The following is a 23685-nucleotide window of genomic DNA, read 5'->3' on the forward strand; positions in this document are numbered from 1 at the left end:
AACGGTCAGAAACAGACTCCATGAGGGTGGTATGAGGGCCCGACGTCCACAGGTGGGGGTTGTGCTTACAGCCCAACATCGTGCAGAACGTTTGGCATTTGCCAGAGAACACCAAGATTGACAAATTCGCCACTGGCGCCCTGTGCTCTTCACAGATGAAAGCAGGTTCACACTGAGCATGTGACAGATGTGACAGAGTCTGGAGACGCCGTGGAGAACGTTCTGCTGCCTGCAACATCCTCCAGCATGACCGGTTTGGCGGTGGGTCAGTCATGGTGTGGGGTGGCATTTCTTTGGGGGGGCCGCACAGCCCTCCATGTGCTCGCCAGAGGTAGCCTGACTGCCATTAGGTACCGAGATGAGATCCTCAGACCCCTTGTGAGACCATATGCTGGTGCGGTTGGCCCTGGGTTGGCCCTGGGTCCTGCCCGATCCACAGACCTGAATCCAATTGAGCACATCTGGGACATCATGTCTCGCTCCATCCACCAACGCCACGTTGCACCACAGACTGTCCAGGAGTTGGCGGATGCTTTAGTCCAGGTCTGGGAGGAGATGCCTCAGGAGACCATCCGCCACCTCATCAGGAGCATGCCCAGGCATTGTAGGGAGGTCATACAGGCACGTGGAGGCCACACACACTATTTAGCCTCATTTTGACTTGTTTTAAGGACATTACATCAAAGTTGGATCAGCCTGTAGTGTGACTCCAAATCCAGACCTCCATGGATTGATAAATTGGATTTCCATTGATTATTTTTGTGTGATTTTGTCAGCACATTCAACTATGTAAAGAAAAAAGAATTTAATAAGATTATTTCTTTCATTCAGATCTAGGATGTGTTAAGTGTTCCCTTTATTTTTTTTGAGCAGTATATTTTGATCATGTATTGTTCCAAATTGAAACCTTACAATTAACAGAAGAACTCCTTGTCCCTGATAGCTCATGCTGGCCATTCTTATTTTTCTAAGGCAGGTGTTCAGCCATTTGCAGAGGTAAGCATTACCTTGAGACTTTATAGCCGATATCAAGTGGAACAAACAAGCCAAGGAGGCAATTTAAGTTCTCATCAGAGCCTTTAACTCTGATGGCACAAAGTGTGTGTTGTCAGCACTTGGTAAATTTATCACGTTAGCCATAGTGTACACTCTATAGTCAAAACATGCTGCTTGGGTGATCGGGAGTGACCATGGTCAGAGAAGGGTTGGGTTAAATGCGGAAGACACATTTTGGTTGAATGCATTCAGATGTGCAAATGAATAGGTATCCTCTTTCCTTCATACATTAACTTGACTCTGAGTAGATAAAACATGAAAGATATGTTTTGAATTACATGTTATAAAACGGTGAATTCTCGCTATGCAATTTGATTGATTAAAAATGTGTGTTCCAGCCTATCTATGCAAAATGTAAAGCCAGAGACACTGGTCTGATCACACATCTGGCATCATGCATACATTAATTCCAAACAGTCACACAACATTTTTCAACATACAAGCTATTGACATGTAAGTCAATATTTTTCTGAGTTTATTCAAGGGCATACTGTGGTTCTCTTAAATTGTTTCCTATCTTGGTGTAATTCAGCTATTTGAAATCCAAACCTCAGCCTTAACACAGGACTCCGTTCAACATTTTGAAAGGTATTATTATCATGTTTCAGGTATGACCCAGATGCAGACAGTGTCGAAGAAACAAATGTTTATTTCTAAATACAGGGGCAGGCAAACGACAGGTCAAAGGCAGGCAGGGGCCAATAATCCAGAGACGGTGCAAAGCGTCAAGAACGGCAGGCAGTCGCAGGGTCAGGGCAGGCAGGGGTCAATAATCCAGTGAGGTGGGGACTCAGGGCAGGCAGAAGGATCAAAACCGGGAAGGACTAGTAAACAGGAGCAAGAAACAGACAGGAGCAGGGGAACAAACGCTGGTAGGTTCACAAACAAAACAAACTGGCAGCAGATAAACAGAACACAGGTATAAATACACAGGGGATAATGGGGAAGATGAGCGACACCTGGAGAGGGGTGGAGACAAGCACAAAGACAGGTGAAACAAATCAGGGTGTGACAAGTATTCCCTTTCAAGGGTTGGTAGTAGCTGTTGGAGTTGGCCCGCTTGACTCTTCTACATTGTTGAGCATACAGTAATGCCTGTGGTCCCAATCACAATTGTGTTTCTCAACATTCATTCCAGCTAGCCAAGGAATGTAATCCCTTCCCAAATTGTATTCTGATGGAAAAAAGTATTTGATCCCCTGCTGATTTTGTATGTTTGCCCACTGACAAAGATTTTCAGTCTATAATTTTAATGGTAGGTTTATTTGAACAGTGAGAGACAGAATAATAATAAAAAATATAAAGAAAAATGCATGTCAAAGATGTTATAAATTGATTTGCATTTTAATGATGGAAATAAGTATTTGACCCCCTCTCAATCAGAAAGATTTCTGGCTCCCAGGTGTCTTTTATACAGGTAACGAGCTGAGATTAGGAGCACACTCTTAAAGGGAGTGCTCCTAACCGCAGTTTGTTACCTGTATAAAAGACACATGTCCACAGAAGCAATCAATCAATCAGATTCCAAACTCTCCACCATGGCCAAGACCAAAGAGCTCTCCAAGGATGTCAGGGACAAGATTGTAGACCTACACAAGGCTGGAATGGGCTACAAGACCATCGCCAAGCAGCTTGGTGAGAAGGTGACAACATTTGGTGCGATTATTCGCAAATGGAAGAAACACAAAAGAACTGTCAATATCCCTCGGCCTGGGGCTCCATGCAAGATCTCACCTTGTGGAGTTGCAATGATCATGAGAACGGTGAGGAATCAGCCCAGAACTACACGGGAGGATCTTGTCAATGATCTCAAAGCAGCTGGGACCATAGTCACCAAGAAAACAATTGGTAACACACTACGCCGTGTAGGACTGAAATCCTGCAGCACCCGCAAGGTCCCCCTGCTCAAGAATATTTATACATGCCCGTCAGAAGTTTGCCAATGAACATCTGAATGATTCAGAGGACAACTGGGTGAAAGTGTTGTGGTCAGATGAGACAAATGGAGCTCTTTGGCATCAACTCAACTCGCCGTGTTTGGAGGAGGAATGCGTTTTTCTGGATTTTTTTGTTGTTGTTATTCTGTCTCTCACTGTTCATATAAACCTACCATTAAAATTATAGACTGATCATTTCTTTGTAAGTGGGCAAACGTACAAAATCAGCAGGGGATCAAATACTTTTTCCCCCCACTGTAACATAATAGTGGAAAAATGCCCAAATTCTGAAGGGTCTGTTGAGTAGCATTTTTTAAATTGTTCTTGCAAGAAATGTACTATCAGAGAAGCAACACACCTTGCCTCCACAGCGAACAACTAACTCTTGAGTTTGTGTATTTGCCCTGCATTAAGGGTTTATTTATATATCTGTTACAGAGAGGCAACATCACACAGTCCCTTCTTATTATAATCATACTCTTCTTAGACAGCCGGAAAACTTCAACACCAAACTTCACCCATCTTGTTCAATTTGATCATTGCTATCAAGACCTAAACTAGAAGAAATCAAGACCTTGATCCACTCAGAATCTCTAATCTAGCGTGGCTTGTATTTGATTTCTTTTGCAGCTGGTCCACATTTGTCATCCTGTAATATTTATCATTCCTGAGCATTTACCATTTCAGAACATTTGTCATTCTGGAACACTGCTTGTCATCTCCCTGCCTGGTCCCTTTGGCAATTTTTCTTTGTCTATTTGACTCACAAGACAGCACTACTGTATGTGGGCTCCACTCAAAATCTGGATGCAACACTACTGCTCCTGCAGATATATTCACAAACACCCCTGCAGTATGGACATGTGTGGCGGCGTTACTTCATCATGTGAATATCAGATAGAAATAGCTGTCCTTGGAGACATCTCTGTGGGGGGTGTGTCCTTTGAAAGAGAATCCAAATTATTGTTAGGGGAGAGAAACAGATTTGACCTTTAGAGACATGTCTAGAGAATCCCAGATACACCATTTGAAATAAGCCAAATTCGATCTGGAAATGAAATGACTAATTGCAACAGAGGGCTTCAATTCCCATTTCTCATTATTTATGTTGACTGCGTGGTCCTGGGTATAGAAGTGAGTGAATTCTACAGCGTTTTCCTCTAATAAAATGAAATGGAGTTGATGGAGTTGCCGACATACCCTGAACAGTATAGGAACGGTCTTAAGTTGTATGATAAGGCATACTAAGGTAGAGGCTTTGCATGCACTTGAGATTTAGTTTCATGCATTTTCTGTTGTTCATTTAATATATTGTATGTCCATTTATAAATATCCAGAAAATGTGCTTTTCAGCTTTTTTCACAGTTTAAAGTGCTGTTGATTCCCATGGGTTATCCATTTTTGATGAGCGCTTTGGGTTACAGTCCCAGTCTATGCTTTTAAAACCATCTAAAAGGAACAAAGAGGTTTGAGTGCAAATTGCCTTTGTTTTTCTCATTTAGATGCGAGTTTTGCTGAATACTTGCAGAATACACATTGGTAATGGTGAAAGGAAATCTAAGTTCAACAAATCCTTCTTGCTACATAGTAACTTAGGACTCTTTACTATTCTCTTGCAGCTTCAACTCACACTTTGCTCTCATCAAAAGACACTGGATTGTCTGTTGTTGTGAATGCGCCATCTGAAGATTTGAGTGTCCTAAGCCTAACTATCTGGCGAACTTGTCACATTTACACCCGCTCCCCCTCTCCGGCGCTCGACGTCGGCAGTTTATTCAATATTACGCAGACCAGCCACCGTCGTTCCATGCACCTGCGCCTCATGAGACTCACCTGGACTCCATCACCTCCTCTATATCTGTCACTCCCTTTGGTTCTTTCCTCAGGCGTTATTGACTCTGTTTCTGTGTTTCATGTCTGTACGCTACTCGTGATTCTTGTTTTGGTCTATGTTCCGTTATTTATTAAATTCACTCCCTGTACTTGCTTCCCGATTCTTAGCGTACACGTTACAAAATAATGCCTCACCAAAGGGAAGCAACAGGGATTTTTTTTATTTTTATACTGGTGACGTCGGGTCCAAGTGCCGCTGCCGAAGCAACCGGGGATGCCTCAGCTGGCTTGTCAGGCTCCCATACCTCAGCTGGCTCGTCAGGCTCCCATACCTCAACTGGCAAGTCAGGCTCCCATACCTCAGCCGGCTCGTCAGGCTCCCGTGCCTCAGCCGGCTCGTCAGGCTCCCGTGCCTCAGCCGGCTCGTCAGGCTCCCGTGCCTCAGCCGGCTCGTCAGGCTCCCGTGCCACAGCCGGCTCGTCAGGCTCCCGTGCCACAGCAGAAGCGACTGGCCCGCTCCTGGTCCTCGGGACCGTCCCTCTGGTCGCCGTCCTGCAGCCGGAGCCGCGCATCAGAGTGGGTACTGTCATGTTTACTCCCTGTACTTGCTTCCCGACTCTTAGTGTACACGTTACAGAACTGGGCAGAAATCACAGTTCAGTGATGATTCAGTCAAGGTGCCTTGCGATAAGAAAGGCCAAAGCCTGACAGTTTGCTATGTGGGAGCAGACCAACAGACCAAAGAGGAAAGATGGTCAGCTGTTTAAAATAGCTTTGTGTATCCGATGAAGGATATTAACCTATGCTTTGGACGAGAACCCGGCATGTTTCTGAACCTATTGTGGTAACAAACGACATCCCCATTGATATAATGAAGTGAGCTGGTTATTCCCTTGTTTTTGATTGTCTGGTGCATGGCTGCCCTTTACCCAGGGTGATTGTGACAGCCAGAGTACGTTGAGTCAGGATCTGAAAGGAGCTGCCCATAGAATCATTAAACTAAGCACAACTCTGGTGTGGAGATGGGGCTATTACTATGGTACAATTTAGGGGTGACAGTCTGTCTATGAAGTTTCCTCCTAGGGCTACAGATCTCCAACTGCACTTCAGAAACTGGAGTAAGGCTTTTACAGTAGTCAAACCAGTTGCCATAGGAACCAATCAAGGGGCTTCAATTTCAATACCAAAAGCAACATAATTATTTGGCATGTGGAGAAACTATCTTTCCAGTAGCAACTCTAACTCAGGGGTGTTGTCATTGTCTTATATCAGATAAGACAGTGACAACATTGGAACAATCTGACGTAAGACAATGGGGTGTAGTGCAAGCCATTGCCAAGAAACATTACAAATAGAAAATATGTTTTCTGTTTACTTGCTAGCTTATCTGAAGTTATTGAAATTTGTGATCTGTGTTCCACCATAGTTATTCCCAAAGGCACCTTGGTGAGCATCATCGAGTGAATTCATAATTATATTAGACAGTGGGCACTGTCCTGGTCCCTGAAGGCATACTGCATAATCATGGTACAGTATAAGCAATAACTCAGGTACCCACAACATGTTTCAGGTTACTTCCCCTGAAAGCTTTTACCAACAAGCAACCTTTAGGGAGTCCGCTCTGGGGGAAAAAAAAATCACTTGAATATTGTGTGGGTGGGAAATGTTTGGCTAAGATGAGTGTGAAACATGCTATTAAACTATATCCCCTAGGCACTCTCAAAGTCCCGTTTTTTAAAAAATTTTAACATAACAATTCATCTTCCATGATAACATGATGTGGTGTTAAAGTGGCGTGTTCACTGTCAATAATGAAGATGTGCCTCTAGGAAGTGGGATCACAGGTGTTAATTTTTCAGATATTGTGTTTACCCTGGAGCATATACAAGCAGATTACATAAATTATGATTAAAAGTAAACCCTGCTGAGAGTATTATCAAATATCAACAAATTACTCCTTTTGTACTTGCACACATATCCTATTTATTTTCCCCTGTTAGAGGTGGGATGCAATCTTCTGCTCTTAAAAATGCCATCTCTATACAAAGCACCTTTGTGACGGAGGGTTCAAGTAAAGTGAAACCACAAACGCACCCCTAAGACTACCATCTCTGCACTTCTGCATGGCCTCAATTATGGCTAAGTGTTCTTCTTACAGATGAACTAGAACGGCTGATTAACACTGCCAGACTCTGCCCTGCTTCCCAGTCAGGTTTCATACAACTTCTGCACTTGTACATTTCACCATGCACTTCTCCAGAGAATAGCAAGGATGTACCCTTGTATACACTTAGCCTTTGCTGCAATCCCTTTAGCATGGCAAGGCTGTCTCTATTTCCACTTCCACTGTAAATGAATGTGCATAGATCAGAGGCCTATTTGTCCCCAGCTCTGCAGGCTGAGATTGCTGTCCGGCCCTGAGGATACAGCCCGACCCCCACTCCAGCCATAGCGTTTTGCAATGTGTGGAGAATAATGGGCAGACTCGGTTGTGCTGTGAGCATGCCAATGCCAAATCTGCTATCCATGTGGTTCTCCAAGCATAAAAACTGTGGACGGGTAGGCCCCAAAAAACCTCCACACTTGTTCAGAGGGGCTATGTGAGTAAGCAAACGTGATGGAACACAGACTGACATCCTCTGGTTTCGTTTGGAGGAAGAACAGTACTTCCCCATGATTTAGAGCCTGATGACAGTCCTCTGTCACAATCATTCAGGGCTTAGACGGACAAATTAACAGGGGAAAGAAATTGTACTCCAATAGGGAGACATATTTTGCACTTCAATTCTCAGCTAGTAACTAAAAGTAGTGCAATGTAAAAACAAATATTAAATGTTGTTTTTCAACACTGTTCAGATTCTTTCACGATTGCCATTTCTAAAGCCTTTAACAGATAACACGATTGATATCTGCAAGGCATTCCAAATATATCCAAGGCTTTCATAGAAGTTGGGGACATCATAGTGGAATTAAAGGAACAAGACATGAAAGGGTACTGTCAGCAAACTCCCAAACAAAATGTCAACATATTTGGTATCTTAATTGCCCTCATTGCTGCACACTCCAAAGAACATCCACCATTCTGCTGTGATGTCATTATTGTTAGCGGAATGCCAGCATCATACTACTCCATTCTCAGATCTCTCTCCAAGGCTTGTTATGTGAAAAGTAGTGTGGTCATAGGATTTCTAAAAAGCCTGAAGTGTATTGCAGTCTTAACAGAACAGGATTTTACACAGAGAGGCTCTGAGATTGAGCCGGCAGTATACCATCCATCCCCCCATGATGGAACAACCTACTAACGCTGTGGTGGCTGGTGGCACTTCAAATGGGGAGGACGGGCTCATAGTAGTAGCTGGAAGGGAATGAGTGGAATGGTCTCAAACACATCAAACACCTGGTTTCCATGTGTTTGATACCATTCCATTGACTCCATTCCATCCATTATTATGAGCCCTTCACCTCTCTCCAGCCTCCTCTGATGAGATATGATGATGGAGCAGAGAACATGTGAATGTGAGAATGCATTTGGAATGCATTGCTAGGGAACTTAGGGTTGTGTGTGACGTGTGTGAGATGTGATTGATTGTGTTGTTATTGCTAAGGACTCTCTTCCGGCGGCCTCCGGGACCCTTTTCGATCCATCCACTGTCTGTTTGTACTGCTGCTCATAAATTTTACAGCTGCACTGGGACCTGCTGGGAGCTTAAACAATTGCTTTATTGATGAATTCCCTCATACAAGGAAGAGCACCACAGCGCAGAATGAGACTTGACGCCACAAGCATCTATTTTTTAACTGTCATTGTTTGAGCAGAATTAAATGTTTGCATTTATTTAGTTCTGAGCATTGTCCTTTAAAGTTATAAACTGTATGTACTACATCAGGTATTGTGCTGTCCTTGATTAGTGACGGGATAGGAGTCAGTCTGTAATAACACATACGGAGCCTTCAGAACGTCTTCCCACCCCTTAACTTTTCCACATTTTGGTGTGTTACAGCCTGAATTTAAAATGGATTAAATTGAGATTTATTTTGTCACTGGTCTACACACAATACTCCATAATGTCAAAGTGGAATTATGTTGTTTAAATATTTACAAATTAATTCTAAATGAAAAGCTGAAATGTCTGGAGTCAATAAGTATTCCTTCGACCCCTTTGTTATGGCAAGCCTAAATAAAATCAGGATTAAAAATGTGCTTAACAAGTCACAATAAATTGTCTGGACTCACTGTTTGAAATAATTGTGTTTAACATGATTTTTGAATGGCTACCTCATCTCTGTACCCCACACATACAATTATCTGTAAGGTCCCTCAGTTGAGCAGCGGATTTTAAACACAGATTCAACCACTAAGTCCAGGGATGTTTTCCAATGCCTTGCAAAGAAGGGTACCTATTGGTAGGCGGGTTTAAATAAAAAAAAAGCACATTAAATATCCCTTTGAGCATGGTGAAATTATTAATTACACTTTGGATGGTGTATCAATAAGCCCAGTCACTAAAAAGATACAGGTGCCATTCCTAACTCAGTTTTCGGAGAGGAAAGAAACTGCTCAGGGATTTCCCCATGAGGCCAATGGTAACATTAAAACAGTTAGAGTTTAATGGCTCTGATAGGTGAAAACTGAGGATGAATCAACAACATTGTAGTTACTCAACAATACTAACGTAATTGACAGAGTGAAACGAAGGAAGCCTGTACAGAATAAAAATATTCCAAAACCCGCATCTGCAACAAGGCACTAAAGTAATACTTCAAAAAATGTGGCAAAGCAATTCACTTTTTGTCCTGAAAGGGTTATGTTTGGGGCATATCGAATACAAAACATTACTGAGTACCACTCTCCATATTTTCAAGCATAGTGGTAGCTGCATCATGTTATGGGTATCCTTGTGATTGTGAGTTACTTTCCAAGAAGACAGTGAATGTTCCTGAGTGGCCGAGTTGCAGTTTTGACTTAAATATAAATCTACTTGAAAATCTGGCAAGACTTGAAAATGGCAGTCTAGCAATGATCAACAACCAACTTGACAGAGCTTGAAGAAATATTGTACAATCCAGGTGTGCAAAGCCCTCAGGGACTTATCCAAAAAGACTCACAGCTGTAATCACTGCCAAAGATGATTCTATCATGTACTGACTCAGGGGTGTGAATACTTATGTAAATGAGATACTTCTGTATTTCATTTTAAATAAATTTGCTAAAATGTCTAAAAACATGTTTTCACTGTCATTATGGGGTAGTGTGTAGATATATGAGAGAAAAAAAAACGTGATTTAATCCAATTTGAATTCAGACTGTGACACATCAATGTGGAATAAATCAAGGGGTATGAGTGGTATCTGAAGGCACTGAATTCAGGCTGTGACACATCAATGTGGAATAAGTCAAGGGGTATGAGTGCTATCTGAAGGCACTGTACACTGAAATATACATATGAAGTAGAGTTCAGATAGACTGCTAAGCTAGATATCAGAGGTTGTACATGTTCAAACAATATCTATCACATTTCTGATACTATAGGTCATATTTAATATGAGAGCCTGTTGCACATGATTGGTTTAAAGATAGGAAATGACTGCTTCATTAGCCAGTGAAGTCAATTAAAAGTCATAATAGACAGAGCCGCACAGCTAGTGGGAAAGTAGGCTTCATTCTCCCTATAATTATTGCTATAATGGAGAGGTGTGGAATGCTCATTCTATTTTCAACCTGCCACTGAATAACTCTTTTTCTGTACATTTAGTGTTAAATGTGTTTTTTTTACCTCACCGCTCCCTGAAAATGTATGCAAAGCTCTTATTCTGAAAGCACTGTCTTTTAGAGAAACTAAGTTGCAGTGTTTATTAGGGATTAGCATAAACCCTCAGTGAAATTGTTCAGATGACACTTTGCCTACCTTTTGTTGATCATTCACATTGAGAGTGTTTATTGTAGTTTATTGTAGAATGTGGTTCTACTTGCAACCAAATAGTGTTCTCCTATGGAAGAATCATTTTGGAACCCTTTTTTTCTAAGAGTGTATAGTATTGTTGGATTTAAAAAAGAAATGTTTATGAGAGTACCTGTTGAGGTCTTAACAAGCGGTAATAAAAAGAGTACGTTACAGAAAGAGGATTAGGCTGCTTAAGAGACTGTGACATGCATATAATTACACTGAGGTGTGTGTGGAGATGCCCTGTGTCATTGCATCCATCGCAGCAGCTGGTCATTTTGACTTAGAGGAGCAATTAGGCTTCAGTTCCTTGTTCAAGGGCACATCGACAGATGCTTTACCTGTTTGGCTCGGGGATTCAAGCCAGCGGCCTTTCGCTTACTGGCCCAATGCTCTTAACTGCAAATGCACACAGATCAAGCCAGTCACAGCCACCTCTTGCAACCAACAATTCTGCAAGGCATTTACTGTTTAAGAATAAATATTGCAAGCAAAACATGTTTAATTCTTGCAAGGATCAGCTAGAGGCGCATGGCGAGTCAACAGGGGGCTGGGGAAATGGAATGCTGAAATATTTATCTGAGCGTTGCATATTCAGCTGAGGGTCCTTTGTGAGTGCCTGTGTGATCTTCCGCAACACGTTCACAAATTAAATATTTATCGCATTTAAATAAATAGGCGAGTGGCAGGCCCCGGTGAGAGGGGGGATGCCTGGGTGAAAAAGGAGAGCAGCGAGTGGTGTGCTATCAGGGATGATTGGTGTCCCAGGAGGAGTGGGTGTGTTGAACCTGTCAATGTGTAGAAATGAGACTAACCACAGTATATTCCTCATTCACACAGAGTGGAATCAGCCTTAGTGTAAACAGCACATTGTAGCTTCAGAGAGCTGGAGAGGTACACAGAGACGTGTCATCACATCCCTCTCTGTAGCTGAAAAACTACAGCGGGGAGAATATGCCACACAGCAGAGATATAGGCCTATGTGAGAATATAGATTTTACACTGCATTAATATTTCATAAACATATTAACCAAATAACAAGCCCCTGAGGGCCTGTGACCTCTGCAAATGGCAACACACATTTGGGTCAAAGGTCATTCCTAGTTCTGTGTTGAATTTTGATTTAGCCGCAAAAAGGCAAAGTAAGTGACTGTCATGGGTGGAATGAAGATGCATTGACAGCCTCAAGGATGAAAATCATCTGCCAAGTTTATTCAATTTCTCCCTAACTTTACTTAAAACTGGAAAGGGAAGTTGATATGTGTGGTTTGGTCCACCACTTCCAGGTTGAAAGTCAACATCGTATTCCCTTAATTTCTTCTGAAGAGTTTGTGAACATCAAATCTGCAAAGAAATTCCCACAGGCCATGTCAGAATGGCTGGTGATATAATTTTCCCTTGCCATGCAGGAAGACCATGTTCACTTATCTCCAATCAAACTCTATTAATCCACCAACTAATTTAAGTCTGTCAAAATGTGCATGAACATTTACAAATGTAAAACAGCAAAACCATTGTTTTCCATTTCCAAAGCTTGTCAAGGGAAGGATTTGTACTGTAGGCCTACGTGAACCAGCCCTTTTTATGAAGCCCTTACTATGAGCCTGTGTATGAAACCAACAGCCTGAAAAAGCTTTGTTCTGCTGAGATGATGAAGTGATATTTTGAAAATATCCTGCTGAGCGGAGGACATCTAAAATGAACCAAACATAATCAGCAATTATAATTGTCAGTATGTGGGAGTGTTTTACGTGAGGGAAGATAACTCTACATCCACAAGATGGCTAGCATGTGTCAGAATGACTATTGATTAGAACATCTCGGCTTGCACCCTGCATAACTGAGATCTATCCACTGGGATAGGACTCACTCAGTTTGACAGTTCAGAGTATTTCAAAGAATACGTGTCAAAATATGATTTGAATTGCCCAGTTCAGATAGAACAGCCAAGACGAGACGGTTTTATGCAGTTTTAAAATGAAGTTTGCTTGATCTCAACAGTCTTGTTTTAGAACGTCTCATGTTAGCGGCTGGAGTTTAAGATTCAATGTGTTAAATCTTAGCAAAAGACTTGAGACGAGACGGGTCCGTTTAGACAGAGAACAGTGCACTGAAGTTGTGTGTTTAGCCAGGCAGCTAGCTAGTTAACCAAGCAGACAGCTAGCTAGCTATTTTGCTGCAGTTATCTAGTCTAGCTTGTTGATATTTATCTGACAAGTCTGTGTGCTCTGTTTTTGGTGCATGCATTTCATGATACTAATTTGCTACAACACCTTGCTTCAATAAGTGGCAACTTTGTTTCAAAGTTTCACCACGTCATTGTAAAGAGGTACCATCACCGTGGAAACTTTTTGATCTGAATGCCCCATCTGCAGCTGTTCTACTACACCAAACGTTTCTCCTTATGTCAGCTGTTGTGTCTGAACCGGGCTTATGTAAGTATGTTTCTAGATAATATGGTGCCACGTGTCAAATGTGGCATGTTTCAATCCATACAAAAACATGCATGGGTAAAATGTCCTGTAGCCTACACTCAACACATACAAGCACAGGTCACAGGGGTCAGAGCAGACCCTTATGATTCCTTATAGAAATAGGAGAGGAGGGATCAGATCTGTTGCTTTCATGGGCATCTAATTTCCCTTTGGAAAGGGCCCATTTAAATGAACCTATAAAGAACATTTACAACAACATAACTTCACTCTCCCCTCGTTATACTTGGTATGGACTTCCTGATGGTGAGAAGGTATATCTTACACCCCGAGATGCATTACTTTCAAGACTCTCAATGCTTCCATAAGCACCAACATGAAAAAATATGATCGTATAATATGGTATAAATACTATAATATTCACTGTAGTGTTTATGCAGACTTTACTGTAGTATTTACAGTTTACTATAGTATAAATACTGTAGTAAAATAACTGTAGTATATACACTATAGTAATTAATGTAGTGTTTTTGCAGCTTGTAGTACACAGTAGTATTTACTGTAGTGTTTTTGTGGACTGTAGTATACTGTGGTGTTTTGTGTACATTACTATACTGTTTTTGTTTCATTATATCTGACATACAAGTGGAGGCATTCTCCTTCAGGAAACTACTGGGGAAAAAAATGAAAGGGCACATTTTCCCTAACCTGTAGGTAGGTAGGTAGAGCTTCTGCTCTTTTGTATACATGTATGTAACACAAATCACATTTTACAACAGGTGTAGGTAGTCCTTACCGAGAAATGCTTACTTACAGGCCCTTAACCAACAATGCAGTTCAAGAAATAGAGTTAAGAAAATGTTTACTAAATAAACAAAATAAAAAGTAATACAATAAAATTACATAACAATAATGAGTCTATATGCAGGGGGTACCGGTACCGAGCCAATGTGCGGGGATACAGGTTAGTCGAGGTAATTTGTACATGTAGGTAGGGGTAAAGTGAATATACAGCGAGTAGCAGCATTGTAAAAACGGTGCTCAATGTAAATAGTTCGGGTGGGCATTTGAGTAATTGTTCAGCAGTCTTATAGCTTGGGGGTAGAAGCTGTTAAGGAGCCTTTTGGACCTAGACTTGGCACTCCGGTACTGCTTGCAGTGCAGTAGCAGAGAGAAGTCTATGACTTGGGTGACTGGAGACCGATAATTTTTTGGGCCTTCCTCTGACACCGCCTAGTATAGGTCCTTGTCACGCTTGTGTGTAGGAACGGACCAAGGCGCAGCGTGAGTATCGTTCCACATCTTTTATTTGAATGTGAAACTTTGCAAGACAAACAATAAACTATAAACAAAACACAAACCGTGACGACAGAGGTGCAACATGCACTAACTCAAAAATAATCTATCACAAACACAAGTGGGAAAAACAACTACTTAAATATGAGAGAAATATTAGAGACAACGATGACCAGCTTCCTCTAATTGGGAATCATACAAAAACCCCAACATAGAAAAAAGAAACTAGAACACAACATAGAAAAAAGAAACTAGATTTAAAAAAACAGTCACGCCCTGACCTACTCTACCATAGAAAATAAGAGCACTCTATGGTCAGGACGTGACAGTCCTGGATGGCAGGAAGCTTGGCCCCAAGAAGCTTGGCCCCTTATGCTCGGATGCTGAGAAGTTGACATACCAAGCGGTGATGCAACCGGTCAGGATGCTCTCGATGGTGCAGAAGTCAAACGTTGAGGATCTGGGGACCCATGCCAAATCTTTTCAGTCTCCTGAGGGGAAAAGGTGTTGTTGTGCCCTCTTCACGACTGTCTTGGTGTGTTTGGACCATGAGAGTTTGTTGGTGATGTGGACACCAAGTAACTTGAAACTATCAACCCGCTCCACTACAGCCCCGTCATTGTTAATGGGGTCCTGTTCGGCCCTCCTTTTCCTGTAGTCCATGATCAGCTTGTCCTTGCACCACACTGCCAGGTCTCTGACCTCTTCCCTATAGGCTGTCTCATCATTGTCGGTGATCATGGACAATGTGATCACTGTTGTGTTGTTAGCAAACTTAATGATGGGGTTTGAGTCATGCTTGGCCACACAGTCGTGGCTGAACAGGGAGTATAGGAGGGAACTAAGCACGCACCCCTGAGGGGCCTCAGTGTTGAGGGTCAGTGCCTACCCTTATCACTTGGAGGCGGCACGTCAGGAAGTCCAGGATCCAGTTGAAGAGGGAGGTGTTTAGTCCGAGGGTCCTTAGCTTAGTGATGAGCTTTGTGGGCAATATGGTCTTTACTTGACATGTAGGTTTTACACTCATGGGTGGCACAAATTGAGATATGGGTTAGGGGAAGGGGCAGTGTATATGCAAATTAAATACTATAGTATTTACTATAGTTAAAAAAATTGTAGTGTGTTTGCAGAAGTTATTGTAGTTTTACCACAGTGTTTTTTGCAGATAATACTGTAGTATTCTATGATTTCCTACAACATTATATAGTAAGTACTGCACATGATCAAGAGATAGTACAGTGTGCAGTATACTACAAGGTAACTAGTTATTTTTCATATAGGGAATAGGAGGTATAAACGGTAACATGTTATGACTGACAGGCTCTGAAAAAAATAGCAAATGAAATGCAGGTTTTAAGACGCCTGGGAAAAACAAAACACTTTGTAAAGACATACAGTTGATGTCGGAAGTTTACATACACCTTAGCCAAATACATTTAAACTCCGTTTTTCACAATTCCTGACATTTAATCCTACTAAAAATTCCCTGTCTTCCCGGTCAGGTAGGATCACCACTTCATTTTAAGTTGGGTGAATTTTGGCCCATTCTTCCTGACAGAGCTGGTGTAACTGAGTAAGGTTTGTAGGCCTCCTTGCTCGCACACACTTTTTCAGTTCTGCCCACATATTTTCTATGGTATTGAGGTCAGGGCTTTGTGATGGCCACTCCAATACCTTGACTTTGTTGTCCTTAAGCCATTGTCCATTTGGAAGACCTATTTGCGACCAAGCTTTAACTTCCTGACTGATGTCTTGAGATGTTGCTTCAATATATCCACATAATTTTGCTTCCTCATGATGCCATCTATTTTGTGAAGTGCACCAGTCCCTCCTGCAGCAAAGCACCCCCACAACATGATGCTGCCACCCCCGTGCTTCACGGTTGGGATGGTGTTCTTCGGCTTGCAAGCCTCCCCCCTTTTCCACCAAACATAATGATGGTCATTATGGCCAAACAGTTCTATTTTTATTTCATCAGACCAGAGGACATTTCTCCAAAAAGTACGATCTTTGTCCCCATGTGCAGTTGCAAACCGTAGTCTGGCTTTCTTTATGGCGGTTTTGGAGCAGTGGCTTTTTCCTTGCTGAGCGGCCTTTCAGGATATGTCGATATAGGACTCGTTTTACTATGGATATAGATACTTTTGTACCCGCTTCCTCCAACATCTTCACAAGGTCACAAGGTCTCCTTCCTGAGCGGTATGACGGCTGCGTGGTCCCATGGTGTTTATACTTGCGTACTATTGTTTGTACAGATGAATGTGGTACCTTCAGGCATTTAGAAATTGCTCCCAAGGATGAACCAGACTTGTGGAGGTCTACAATTATTTTTCTGAGGTCTTGGCTGATTTCTTTTGATTTTCCCATGATGTCAAACAAAGAGGCACTGAGTTTGAAGGTAGACCTTGAAATACATCGACAGGTACACCTCCAATTGACTCAAATGATGTCAGTTAGCCTATCAGAAGCTTCTAAAGCCATGACATCATTTTCTGGAATTTTCCAAGCTGTTTAAAGGCACAGTCAACTTAGTGTATGTAAACTTCTGACCCACTCTGTAAACTTCTGATACAGTGAATTATAAGTTAAATAATCTGTCTGTAGACAATTTTGGGAAAAATTACTTGTGTGCACAAAGTAGATGTCCTCACCGACTTGCCAAAACTATAGTTTGTTAACAAGAAATTTGTGGAGTGGTTGAAAAACGAGTTTTAATGACTCCAACCTAAGTGTATGTAAACTTCCAACTTCAACTGTAAAAGCCACAAAGTCCTCACAGACCTGCACAGTCGCTGCCACAATCGTATATGTTTTCATTTGGTGGTAGCCTTTGTCGGTAATATTGATGTTAAGGATTAGTTGAACTGGGAGAGATGTGAGTGATCATAATTATGCACAATTTTATGCACAAAATTATGCACAATTCAATCTTTTGTCACACCCTATCGTCATCTCATCACCTGGTCGTCTGGGGTCCACAGGGATGAAAAGTGAGATTTCCATTGCAGACGCAACCACTTCCTCATCTTGTCTGGTGTCGCTCTTGAGCTGGTCTACATACGTGATATCTGGCCTGCCCCTTCCACAGGTGCCGCGCGATGGTGTCCAAAGGATCTGTTCACCAGCAGGGATGTCCTGTCTGTAGACCCCAAATAGTCAAAAATGAAATTCAAAACATTATCAGTCTAACTTCACTTCAAACTAAAGTATACTGCTATTGTAGTTTTTATTTTATTTTTATTTCACCTTTATTTATTAACCAGGTAGGCTAGTTGAGAACAAGTTCTCATTTGCAACTGCGACCTGGCCAAGATAAAGAATAGCAGTTCGACATATACAACAACACAGTTACACATGGAATAAACAACACATACAGTCAGTAATACAGTAGAAAAAAAAGAAAACCAAAGTCTATATACAGTGAGTGCAAATGAGGTAAGATAAGGGAGTTAAGGCAATAAATAGGCCATGGTGGCGAAGTAATTACAATATATCAATTAAACACTGGAATGGTAGATGTGCAGAAGATGAATGTGCAAGTAGAGATACTGGGGTGCAAAGGAGCAAGATAAATAAATAAATACAGTATGGGGATGAGGGAGTTGGATGGGCTGTTTACAGATTGGCTATGTACAGGTGCAGTGATCTGTGAGCTGCTCTGACAGCTGGTGCTGTAGTAGAGCACACAGGGTTGAAATCAGTTGAAATGAAAGAAAGTCTTTATCACCTCGCAAGAGAGTTCTAATACATGCACTCGTTCACTGTTACCCATCACTGACTCATATTATTTCGCTAAAATTGTACTGCCTCAAATCTCTGAAACAGCCTCTCGTAGTGCAGCTAATTGCAGGGGAAGTCTGTGGAAGGTCAGGGTTGTGTTTGGAGGCTCTCTTAATTAATACCAGTGGGCCAAAGGCCTCTGAGTGAGAAGACATGAAAGACGAATTCTCAGTCAACTATTTTGTTCCGACAGGGAGGAATCCACAAGCATCAGCCAAATGTTTGTGTTTATCTTTTTGTGCAACGCCCATATACAACATGTTATTGCCAACTCATTCGACAGTTTATATTGAGATTGTCAGGAATGCGTCAGCAGTTGTGTAGAAATGTGTTCAAAAGTAACTCTGCTTTGGAACTTTAAGAGTTTTTTTAGTATTGATCAGTCAAAACAGTTACCCACATGTACTGTACAGTATACAGTGCATTCGGAAAGTATTCAGATCCCTTGACTTTTTCCACATTGTTACGTTACAGCCTTATTCTAAAATGGATTCAAATGGATTCAGACCCTTTATTCAGTACGTTGTTGAACACCTTTGGCAGCGATTACAGCCTCGAATCTTATGGACTATGACGCTACGAGTGTGGCACACCTGTATTTGGGGAGATTCTCCCATTTTTCTCTGCAGATCCACTCAAGCTCTGTCAGGTTGGATGGGGAGTGTCGCTGAACAGCTATTTTCAAGTCTCTTCAGAGATGTTCGATCAGGTTCAAGTCCGGGCTCTGACTGGGCCACTCAAGGACATTCAGAGACTTGTCCCGAAGCCACCCCTGCGTTGTCTTAGCTGTGTGCCTAGGGTCGTTGTCCTGTTGGAAGGTGAACCTTCACCCCAGTCTGAGGTCCTGAGTGCTCTGGAGCAGGTTTTCATCAAGGATCACTGTACGTTACTCCGTTCATCTTTCCCTTGATCCTGACTAGTCTTCCAGTCCCTGCCTCCTAAAAACATCCCCACAGCATGATGCTGCCACCACCATGCTTCACTGTAGGGATGGTGCCAGGTTTCCTCCAGACTTAACGCTTGGCATTCAGGCCAAAGAATTCCATCTTGTTTTCATCAGACCAACGAATCTTGTTTCTCCTGGTCTGAGAGTCTATAGGTGGCTTTTGGCAAACTCCAAGTGGACTGTCATGTGCCTTTTACTGAGGAGTGGCTTCCGTCTGGCCACTCTACCATAAAGGCCCGATTAGTGGAGCGCTGCAGAGATGGGAGAACCTTCCAGAAGGACAACCATCTCCACAAAGGTGTCACGCCCTGATCTGAATCACCTGTCCTTGTGATTGTCTCCACCTCCTCCAGGTGTTGCTTATTTTCCCTGGTGTATTTATCCCTGTGTTTCCTGTCTCTCTGTGCCAGTTCGTCTGTGTGTTTCAAGTCAACCAGCGTGTTTTCCCGTGCTCCTGCTTTTCTATACTCTTTTACTAGACCTCCCGGTTTTGACCTTTGCCTGTTTTTCTGGACTCCATTCCCACCTGCCTGACCATTCTGCTTGCCCTGACCTCAAGCCTACCTGCCATTCTATACCTCTGGAACTCTGAACTGGTTTTGACCTTTTGCCTGTCCACGACCATTCTGTTGCCTACCCCTTTTGGATTGTTAATAAACATCTTGGACTCTAACCATCTGCCTCCTGTGTCTGCATCTGGGTCTCACCTTGTGTCCTTATAAGAGGAACTCTGGAGCTCTGTCAGTGTGACCATTGGGTTCTTGGTTGCCACCCTGACCAAGGCCCTTCTCCCCCGATTGCCTAGTTTGGCCAGGCGGACAGCTCTAGGAAGAGTCTTGGTGATTCCAAACTTCTTTCATTTAAGAATGATGGAGGCCACTGTGTTCTTGGGGGCCGTCAATGCTGCAGAAATGTTTTGGTACACTTCCCCAGATCTGTGACTCAACACAATCCTGTCTCAGAGCTCTACAGACAATTCCTTCAACCTCATGGCTTCGTTTTTCCTCTGACATGCACTGTCAACTGTGGAATCTAATATAGACAGGTGTGTACCATTCCAAATAATGTCCAATCAATTGAATTTACCACAGGTGGACTCCAATCAAGTTGCAGAAACATCTCAAGGATAATAAATGGAAACGGAATGCACCTGAGCTCAATTTCAAATCTCATAGTAAAGGGTCTGAATACTTATGTAAATAAGGTATTTCTGTTTCTTATTTTGAATACACTTGCAAACATTTCTAAAAAACAGTTTTTGTCATTATGGGTTATGATGTGTAGATTGCAGATGTTTTATTTATTTTTAATCCATTTTAGAATAAGGCGAACATAACATGGAAAAAGTCAAGGGGTCTGAATACTTCCTGAAGTCACTGTATATTTACAAAATATTACATATGGGAGGAGTCAGCCTAGTACATCAGGACGCACAACTGCAGCACATTAAGACTTGTATTCTCTTGTGTATATTATGTTATGTCCAACTCAAGGTGTTTATAAACATGGATATCTACTTCACTTTTGTGGCACAGTCAATGCCACACAGGGCTATTAGCCAGAAGGTTGAGGGTTCTGACCACCAGAGGAGGAGCTCACTCTCATGCCTGTTTCACGATCAGAGCCGGTTGCTGCCAATGATCACCTAGGGGGAAATCTGATTTTCAACTTTTTGATGTCATATGTCATGATTTGACTTTTAACATTAATCTGAAGACTGTCATTTATCTAATCAACTAACTATGTTTAATTGTTACCCCATTAAATTAATCATGCAACAATTAACATATTAGGATTTGGGGCACCACGAGAGCGGTTCTTTAAAGAGTTACCATCTCCCAAATTAAACTCTGAAGGTCTTTACCTATTACATCCAAAAACAGTCAACTTATTAATCATAACCTTATACCATATCATCCTTCTGAACCGTTATAACCTCCTTGCATCTGCAAAAACATGAGCCTTATGATTCAGCACTACACAAATTGGTTTAATTATTTATTTACTAGCTAACTAAATGGTAACACAGGATAAACATACACACTTAATACATTAATAACAGGTCCCTAGCGGACTGACAACAATATATCTGCTTGTTACAAAATACATGGAGGGAGAGAGAGAGAGGGACAGAGACACTTAACATTGGTACATTTAGAAACTACTCACTTATACTTTGCTTGCTTGGAGTAAGAAATCATCAATGTATTTACGTGAAAGGTTGTATCTCTTGGAACCGGGCCGCCTTGGAAAGTGGATTGGGCATTTTTGGCGGCATGCTTGTAAGGCTCTGATTGTCCAAGAGCGACATCATTTATATATACAGAGAAAAGAGTCGGCCCGAAAATTGAACCCTGTGGCACCACCATAGAGACTGCCAGAGGTCCGGACAACAGGCCCTCCGATTTGACACACTGAACTCTTATCTGAGAAGTAGTTAGTGAACCAGGCGAGGCAGTCATTAGAGAAACCAAGGCTGTTGAGTCTGCTGATAAGAATACGGTGATTGACAGAGTCTAAAGCCTTGGCCAGGTCGATGAAGACGGCTGCACAGTACTGTCTTTCATCGATGGCAGATATGATATCTTTTAGGACCTTGAGCGTGGCTGAGGTGCACACGTGACCAGCAAAGAAACCGGATTGCATAGCAGAGAAGGTACGGTGGGATTCGAAATGGTTGGTGATCTGTTTGTTCACTTGGCTTTCGAAGATTTTAGAAAGGCAGGGCAGGATGGATGTAGGTCTGTAACAGTTTGGGTCTAGAGTGTTACCCCCCCTTTGATGAGGCGGATGACGGCGGCCGCTTTCCAATCTTTAGGAATGTCAGATGATACGAGAGGTTGAACAGGCTAGTAATAGGGGTTGCAACAATGGCGGCAAATACTTTTAGGAAGAGAGGGTCCAGATTGTCTAGCCCAGCTGATTTGTAGGGACCCAGATTTTGCAGCTCTATCAGAACATCGCTTGTCTGGATTTGGGTGAAGGAGAAGCGGGGTGGCTTGGGCCAGTTGTTGTGGGGGGTGCAGAGCTGTTGATCGGGGTTGGGGTAGCCAGGTGGAAAGCATGGCCAGCCGTAGAGAAATGCTTCTTGAAATTCTCGATTATCGTGGATTTATCGGTGGTGACAGTGTTTCCTAGCCTCAGTACAGTGGGCAGCTGGGAGGAGGTGCTCTTGTTCTCCATGAACTTCACAGTGTCCCAAAACATTTTGGAATTAGTGCTGCAGGATGCAAATTTCTGTTTGAAAAAGCCTTTTCTTTCCTAACTGACTGTGTATATTGGTTCCTGACTTCCCTGAAAAGTTGCATATCGCGGGGACTATTTGATGCTAGTGCAGTACGCTACCGGATGTTTTGGTGCTGGTCAAGGGCAGTCAAGTTGGAGTGAACCAAGGGCTATATTTGTTCTTCGTTCTACATTTTTTGAAAGGGGCATGCTTATTTAAGATGGTGAGGAAAGCACTTTTAAAGAACAACCAGGCATCCTCTACTGATGGGATGAGGTCAATATCCTCCCAAGATATCCAGGCAAGGTCGATTAGAAAGACCGTCCCGCAGCAGTGTTTTAGGGAGCGTTTGACAGTGATGAGGGGTGGTCGTTTGACCGCGGACCCATAACGGACGCAGGCAGTGATCGCTGAGATACAGGTTGGAAACAGCACAGGTGTATTTAGAGGGCAAGATGGTCAGGCTTCATATCTATGAGGGTGCCCATGTTTACGGATTTGGGGTTGTACCTGGTAGATTCCTTTATAATATGTGTGAGATTGAGGGCATCTGGCTTAGATTGTAGGACGGCCCGGGGTGTTAAAAGCAATGGTTCAGTTTTGTACGAATGCTGCCATCAATCCGCGGTTTCTGGTTGGGGAAGGTTTTAATAGTTGCTCTGGGTACAACATCACCAATGCACTTGCTAATAAACTCGCTCACCGAATCAGCGTATTCCACAATGTTATTGTCCAACGCTTTGCGGAACATATCCCAGTCCACGTGAACGAAGCAATCTTGAAGCGTGGAATCAGATTGGTCGGACCAGCGTAGAACATACCTGAGCATGAGCGTTTCCTGTTTTAGTTTCTGACTATAGGCTGGGAGCATCAAAATGGAGTCGTGGTCAGATTTTCCGAAAGGAGGGCGTTGTGGAAGTTAGAGTAATAATGGTACAGGATTTATTCCGCCCGGGTAGCGCATTTGATATGCTGATAAAATTTTGCCTTGTTAAAATCCCCAGCTACAATGAATGTAGCCTCAGGATATGTGGTTTCCAGTATACATAGAGTCCAATGAAGTTCATTCAGGGCCATTAATTGTAGCTGGGGGGGATATATACGGCTGTGATTATAATCGAAGAGAATTCTCTTGGTAGATAATGCGGTCAACGTTTGATTGTAAGGAATTCTTGGTCAGGTGAGCAAAAGGACTTGAGTTCCTGTATGTTGTTATGATCACACCACATCTCGTTAA

Source organism: Salmo salar, chromosome 22 (genome assembly GCF_965601325.2).
Source record: "Salmo salar chromosome 22, fSalSal1, whole genome shotgun sequence".
NCBI lineage: Eukaryota > Metazoa > Chordata > Actinopteri > Salmoniformes > Salmonidae > Salmo > Salmo salar.